The sequence below is a fragment of the Salmo trutta genome, chromosome 17, assembly GCF_901001165.1.
Source record: "Salmo trutta chromosome 17, fSalTru1.1, whole genome shotgun sequence".
Lineage (NCBI taxonomy): Eukaryota > Metazoa > Chordata > Actinopteri > Salmoniformes > Salmonidae > Salmo > Salmo trutta.
In genome coordinates, this window is record NC_042973.1 from 35,576,506 (window position 1) to 35,583,757 (window position 7,252).

The window sequence follows — 7,252 nt, forward strand, 5'->3', positions numbered from 1 at the left end:
GTCATATCAGTACACAACATACAGTAAACGTCTTATCATCATCACCCAAATCCAATTAGGATCCGCTTTTTAATCTGCGTGTCATCTTGATTAACTGATTGCCATGGGGAGAGTCAGAGAGAGAGAGCGGAGTACCAGGAACACGCAGGAGTGAGTGGGTGGAGAGACTTAAAGACTTAAAGCCAATTGGAGTCACTCGTTATGGAACAAAAATGACTGCATAATTCCAACTCTGTGAGACTGCTTCAGTCTTTAAAGGGTCATTATGGCTTTGAAGTCATCTTAAAACTGCAAAATGTTTATCCATTTAGCAGATGCTCTTTACCAGAGTGACTAAGTATCACTCTATCCCTCTCATCCTGAATCTCAAGTCAGAGCAGAATTGATAATAATAAGATAATGATAATAATAAGCAGAGGTAATGTGACATACACAAACATGTACAGTGGCTTGCAAAAGCATTCACCCCCTTGGCATTTTTCCTATTTTGTTGCCTTACAACCTGGAATTCAAATTTATTTTTTGGGGGTTTGTATCATTTCATTTACACAACATGCCTACCACTTTGAAGAGGCAAAATATTTTTATTGTGAAACAAACATGAAATAAGACAAAAAAAACTGAACACTTGAGCGTGCATAACTATTCACCCCCCAAGTCAATACTTTGTAGAGCCACCTTTTGCAGCAATTACAGCTGCAAGTCTCTTGGGGTATGTCTCTATAAGCTTGGCACATCCAGCCACTGGGATGCTCCAGCAGTTGGATGGGTTCCGCTGGTGTACAGCAATCTTTCAGTCATACCACAGATTCTCAGTTGGATTGAGGTCTGGGCTTTGACTAGGCCATTCCAAGACATTTAAATGTTTACCCTTAAACCACTCAAGTGTTGCTTTAGCAGTATGCTTAGGGTCTTTGTCCTGCTGGAAGGTAAACGTCCGCCCCAGTCTCAAATCTCTGGAAGACTGAAACAGGTTTCCCTCAAGATTTTCCCTGTATTTAGCGCCATCCATCATTCCTTCAATTCAGACCAGTTTCCTAGTCCCTGCCAATGAAAAACATCCCCACAGCATGATGCTGTCACCACCATGCTTCACTGTGTGGATGGTGCTCTCGGGGTGATGGGAGGTGTTGGGTTTGCGCCAGACATTTTCCTTGATGGCCAAAAAGCTCAATTTCAGTCTCATCTGACCAGAGTACCTTCTTCCATATGTTTGGGGAGTCTCCCACATGCTTTTTGGAAAACACCAAACGTGTTTGCTTATTTTTTTCTTTAAGCATGGCTTTAAGCAATGGCTTTTTTTCTGGCCACTCTTCCGTAAAGCCCAGCTCTGTGGAGTGTGCGGCTTAAAGTGGTCCTATGGACAGATACTCCAATCTCTTCTGTGGAGCTTTGCAGCTCCTTCATGGTTATCTTTGCTGCCTCTCTGATTAATGCCCTTCTTGCCTGGTCAGTGAGTTTTGGTGGGCAGCCCTCTCTTGGCAGGTTTGTTGTGGTGCCATATTCTTTCAATTTTCTTTATAATGGATTTAATGGTGCTCCATAGGATGTTCAAAGTTTCTGATATTTTTTAATAATCCAACCCTGATATTTACTTCTCCACAACTTTGTCCCTGACCTGTTTGGAGAGCTCCTTGGTCCTTGCTTGGTGGTGTCCCTTGCTTAGTGGTGTTGCAGACTCTGGGGCCTTTCAGAACATGTGTATATATATATACACTGAGATCATGTGACAGATCACAACACATTTAGTTAAATAAAATCCATCTGTGTGCAATCTAACTAATGCGACTTCTGAAGGTAATTGGTTGCACCTGCTCTTATTTAGGGGCTTCATAGCAAAGGTGGTGAATACATTTGCACTCAACACTTTTCAGTTTTTTATTTTATACCATTTTTTAAAACAAGTAATTTTTTTCATGTCACTTCACCAATTTGGACTATTTTGTATATGTCGATTACATGAAATCCAAATAAAAATCTATTTAAATGAATGCAACAAAATAGGAAAAGCGCCAAGGGGGATAAATACTTTTGCAAGGCACTTTGTCACATTTTAAATGTTGTATTTACATACACTGAACAAAAATATAAACCCAACATGTAAAGTGTTGGTCTCATGGTTTATGAGCTGTAATGGAGACACAGGAAGCAGGTGCAGTCCGTGAGTTTAATAATAATGAACAGGTACAAAACAAGAGAAGCGTCTGGACAAGAAAACAGAACCAGTACTGTCTGATGAGTGAGGCTACAAAGTGCTAGATAAGGGGGGAGTAATCAAGGTAGTGATAAAGTCCAGATTTGCGGGGCGCAGGTGTGCGTAATGATTGTTGCCAAGTGTGGACAATGATGTGTTGCCAGGACCGGTGGTTAGTAAACCAGCGACGTCAAGCACCTTAGCGGGAGAGCGGGAGTAGGCGTGACATGAGCTGAAATAAAAGATCCCAGAAATGTTGCATACGCACAGTAATCTTATTTCTCTAAAATGTTGTGCACAAATGTGTTAACATCCCTGTTAGTGAGCATTTCTCCTTTGCCAAGATAATAAATCCACATGACAGGTATTGCATACAAGAACCTGATTAAACAGCATGATCACAGGTGCACCTTGTGCTTGGGACAATAAAAGGCCACTCTAAAATGTGCAGTTGTGTCACACAACGTCGTGTGGGCGAGCGGTTTGCTGATGTCAATGTTGTGAACAGAGTGGGGTTATGGTATGGGCAGGCATAAGCTACGGACAACAAACACAATTGCATTTTATCAATGGAAATTTGAATGCACTTGAATGCACAGAGATACCGTGACAAGATCGAGGCCCATTGTCATGCCATTTAACCGCTGCCATCATCCCATGTCTCAGCATGATAATGCATGTCCCCATGTCGGAAGAATCTACACAATTCCTGGAAACTGAAAATGTCCCAATTCTTTCATTGCCTGCATTCTTAACAGACATGTCACCCATTGAGCATGTACGATAGTGTCTTCTTGTTCCCGCCAATGTCCAGGAACTTTGCACAGCCACACAAAATTCCACAGGCCAAAATCAACAGCCTGATCAACTCTATGCGAAGAAGATGTGTTGCGCTGCATGAGGCAAATGGTGGTCACACCAGATACTGACTGGTTTTCTGATCCATGCCCCTATTTTTTTTAAAGGTATCTGTGACCAACAGATGTATATCTGTATTCCCAGGCACATGAAATCCATAGATTAGGGCCTAATTAATTTATTTCAATTGAGTAATTTCCTTATATGAACTGTAACAGTAAAATATTTAAAATTGTTGCTTGTTGCATGTATATTTTTGTTCAGTGTAGTTAGTTATTTATGGAGCCATCCCGTGAATAATTTCTAGGCCTCCCAGCAATTTGCATCGAAAGTAATGTATGTGATTACTGCCGCTAGGGGGAGCTGTGCCGTCAATGGGGAGCGTAGTGGGATCGTGAGGGCTTGGATGTTTTTTCTTCAATCTTGGAGAATGCTAACTTTTCTCAGTTTCATCATTCCACCGTGTTAGTTTAGGTATATTATCTGCTGACCACATCTCAGTCCGATGCGTGTAACAGTAACAAATTGGCGTACCTTGAGCTGACACTCTGAAAAGGAAGAAATGACCTGACCATGTCATCAAACAGAAAGCAGCTATGTGATGTGCCAGCAGAAGGCAGGTTCTGGGGGCAGGACATAGGCCATATGGCATCACCCTGCACTGCCACGTTGCCCACCACACTCCTGGACAGAGCAATTAGACCTGCTGCCTCACACACTGTACTGTGTCGCCACTGCAATTACCAAGCTCCGGAGGAGCCTGAACAATGACAGAGTGAAAGACTGCACGAACAGCGTGAGGGATGAGAGGAAGGTGGAGAAGAGAGGGAGGTGAGAGGTAGGGTGAAGGGAGAACGGAGAGAAAACCCATGCAAGAGGATGGACATGCCCGGTTGCCGTGAACAGTCAACAGCCGGTGTAGGCGGGTGGCAGAATCATCACAACATTCAATGCTGTCCATTTACTGAGAGAAAAAAAATGCTTAAAATTCTGAGAGTTGGATGCACACCTTCCTCAACACAAACATGATTCAAGTGTTTTTGGGGTGAGTCTTTTCATGCTCCATTTTCATGATGCAATCCAAGGTTCCATTGTTTTGTTGTTACCTGTACCTGTGGGAGAACAGAGAGTTTGGATTATAAACTCCTGGAAACAGTTTATTTCTCTCACACCCAGAGTCGTGAATATGATTCATCATCTGTGTTGATGAAATTCTGCACCTGGGAGAGGGGGAGACGGGGGAGAGAGATGGTGGGGATGGAGAGAGATTTGCTACGGCTCCCAGATGGAACAAGCACATGTTCAGTATTCACCGACTGAGAAGGAACCAACCATCACTACACACACAGACACACACCCAGAGACAGACAGATTCAATGGGCTAACAGACCTACAGCAGACAGAGAACGCAAACAAGGACCTCCAGACAGTTCCAGACACACAAACTGATCTAGAGCCAGTGAGAACTAGAAAGACCTACAGACAGATTGATGGACAGGAGGTCATGTTGGTAGACCTAGTGACAGAGAAGAGCGATGAAGACTGTCAGTGAGAGATGGATCTCTGGACCCTCTCATTTCCACACAGTCATCGCTCATCAGTGTGTTGCCAGACACCGGTCTTTCCTTGTCACACCTGACAGATGCCTCCTGTCACTCAGTCTGGGACTGGCCAAAGCCTCAGACAACGTTATCTGTCTCACTCACACACACACACGGACAAACTTAAAAGATGGAATCCGCATTAGGGGAAACAGTGCCACTGTCCACCACATGGTCATTGCTTCTGTTCTATCGTGCGTGCAGTGAATTCCAAGGGAAAGAAAGACCGTTTTTGTTGTTTGCAGTAACTTCTTTGTTGCTATAATATCGGAAACAGAAGTGACAGTTTAAGTATTTCAGCTTTAAGGACACGGACACACACACAAACACACACTTAGGACAGAGCTTTGGTCACTGCGGTTTCCGATTTAGGTATGAGCCTCCATCTGCAATGGAGAACAGGCAGTTGTGGAAGTCCCACTTTTTATCCCGTCGGCTCCAGAAGACCAGATGATGGTGATGATGATGAGCCAGACCCCAGACCAAACAGTCACTCTCTGATTCAGAGCTCCAGGAATAGGCATTTTAGTCTGCTGTGTTTTCAGCTAGCCCAGACAGACACAGAACTAATCAATCTATTGAAGCAGTCCGCTTTCAGGTTAAAACTTCTTAGGGCTAGGCCCCTTTTTCCCCAATATCCGCCTGAATGAGGTGTCCAAAGTAAACTGCCTATAGCTCAGGCCAGGATATGCATATAATTGGTATCATTGGAAAGAAAACACTTTGAAGTTTGTAGAAATGTTAAAATATTGTAGAATATAATACAATATTCTGAGAAATCATCCTCTTAAAAACACAATATTTTGAGAGACCATCCTCTTAGACATGCAATAGTAAGGTCATATTGAAAATAGCTCCCTGGATGCAATTCCTATGGCTTCCACAGGGTGTCAGCAGTCTGTTCAAGGTTTCAGGCGTGTAACTTCAAAAACAAATAAGAAATATCAGTTTTAGTACAGGGACACAGTCTTGGAAATTCGTGTTTGTGCGCGCCATGAAGACAGGACACGTCTGCTAAAATTGGTTTCCTATTGAACATACTTCTTTTTGTAAGAAATATTATAGCTTGATTACATTTTAGGGTATCTGCGGAGTAAATAGTAAATATTGACTTGTTGAAACAAAGTTTAGGGGTAGATTTTCTGAACGAGTGGATTACTCAAATCGATGGCGCCAATTAAACTGACTTTTTGGGATATAAAGAAAGATTTTATCTAACAAAACGACACTACATGTTATAGCTGAGACCCTTTGGATGACAAATCAGAGGAAGATTTTCAAAAAGTAAGTGAATATTTAATCGTTATTTGTGAATGTATGAAACCTGTGTTGGTGGAAAAATATTTTGATGTGGGGCGCCATCCTCAAACAATTGCATGGCATGTTTTCGCTGTAATAGCTACTGTAAATAGGACAGTGCAGTTAGATTAACAAGAATTAAAGCTTTTAGTCGATATAAGACACTTATATGTACCTAAATGTTTAATATACATAATTTGTATGATTATTTATTTGAATTGCGCACCCTCCAGTTTCACCGGAAGCCTGACCCTAATTAACTTGGAAAACCGCAGCATTAGGGAACATTGCCTGTCCCCTAGAGTCGATGTCTGCGCCCCCCGCGAAAATCTAATTTGCATAATAAAATAATCCCCATCAAAATCAGTCTGTTTAAGTGAGAGATATCGTTTTTTTGCATAGGCTGCATCTCAATCCACCGCATCAGCCGTTGTTAGACTTCCGCCTCTGCAGTGGAAAGTGGCAGAGCTACAGCGGTGTTTGTCAGACCAGGAAACATCCCGAAAATCGGTCTTCTCACGAAAACGTCAGAAGCGTCTAAACGGTTTTGCAAACTAATATGACCCCTCTATAGAAAGTTGAGACTCAATGGGACTCGTCTGAAGTCGGTACTGCCGATCTACCAACTTCTGTCTGTAGTGTCTTAACAGTTTGGGCTACACACGAATATGAGCCCTCTATGGAAAGGTGAGTCTCTCATGTCCGTTTTGCTCTAGGACGCCGCAAGCCTCACAATACTCGTCTGAAGGTAGCCCAGTACCAATTAAAAACATTTTTGGAAGTATACAGTGCCTTCAGAAATTACTCATACTCCTTGACTTTCAGGAAACTAGGCGTATGTCTCACGTCACTGCTTCACAGGAGAGGCATTTAACAAAATGCATTTTCTGGAAGAAATGCCTTCTGGAACATGTGAATTTTAATGTGCCTTAATTCCAAACACAAGTTTTGCTACTTTTCTCAACAACATTGATGCCCTGAATTTAGCAGGCGCTATTGACAGATCAGTTGGAAAAAGTGATGGGCTACTTTCTGCACAAGCCACAGTCAGTGTTAACCAGACTGACTTGACACAACACCTGCCAAACAAGATGAAGCTACAAGTTAAATGGTTCCAGTCTGCCGTGAAGCACTCATCCATGTTTACAAGTAGGAGTCGAGCAAAATGTTCAGATATTATACGTTTTAATTTTCATTGCAAGTTAAAGCGTACTGTTAGCTAGCTAGAAACATTAGCTAAAGTTATGATCTGTGTAGTAATATTATTTGAATCAGAAAACCATTTGCATTACTAGTTAAT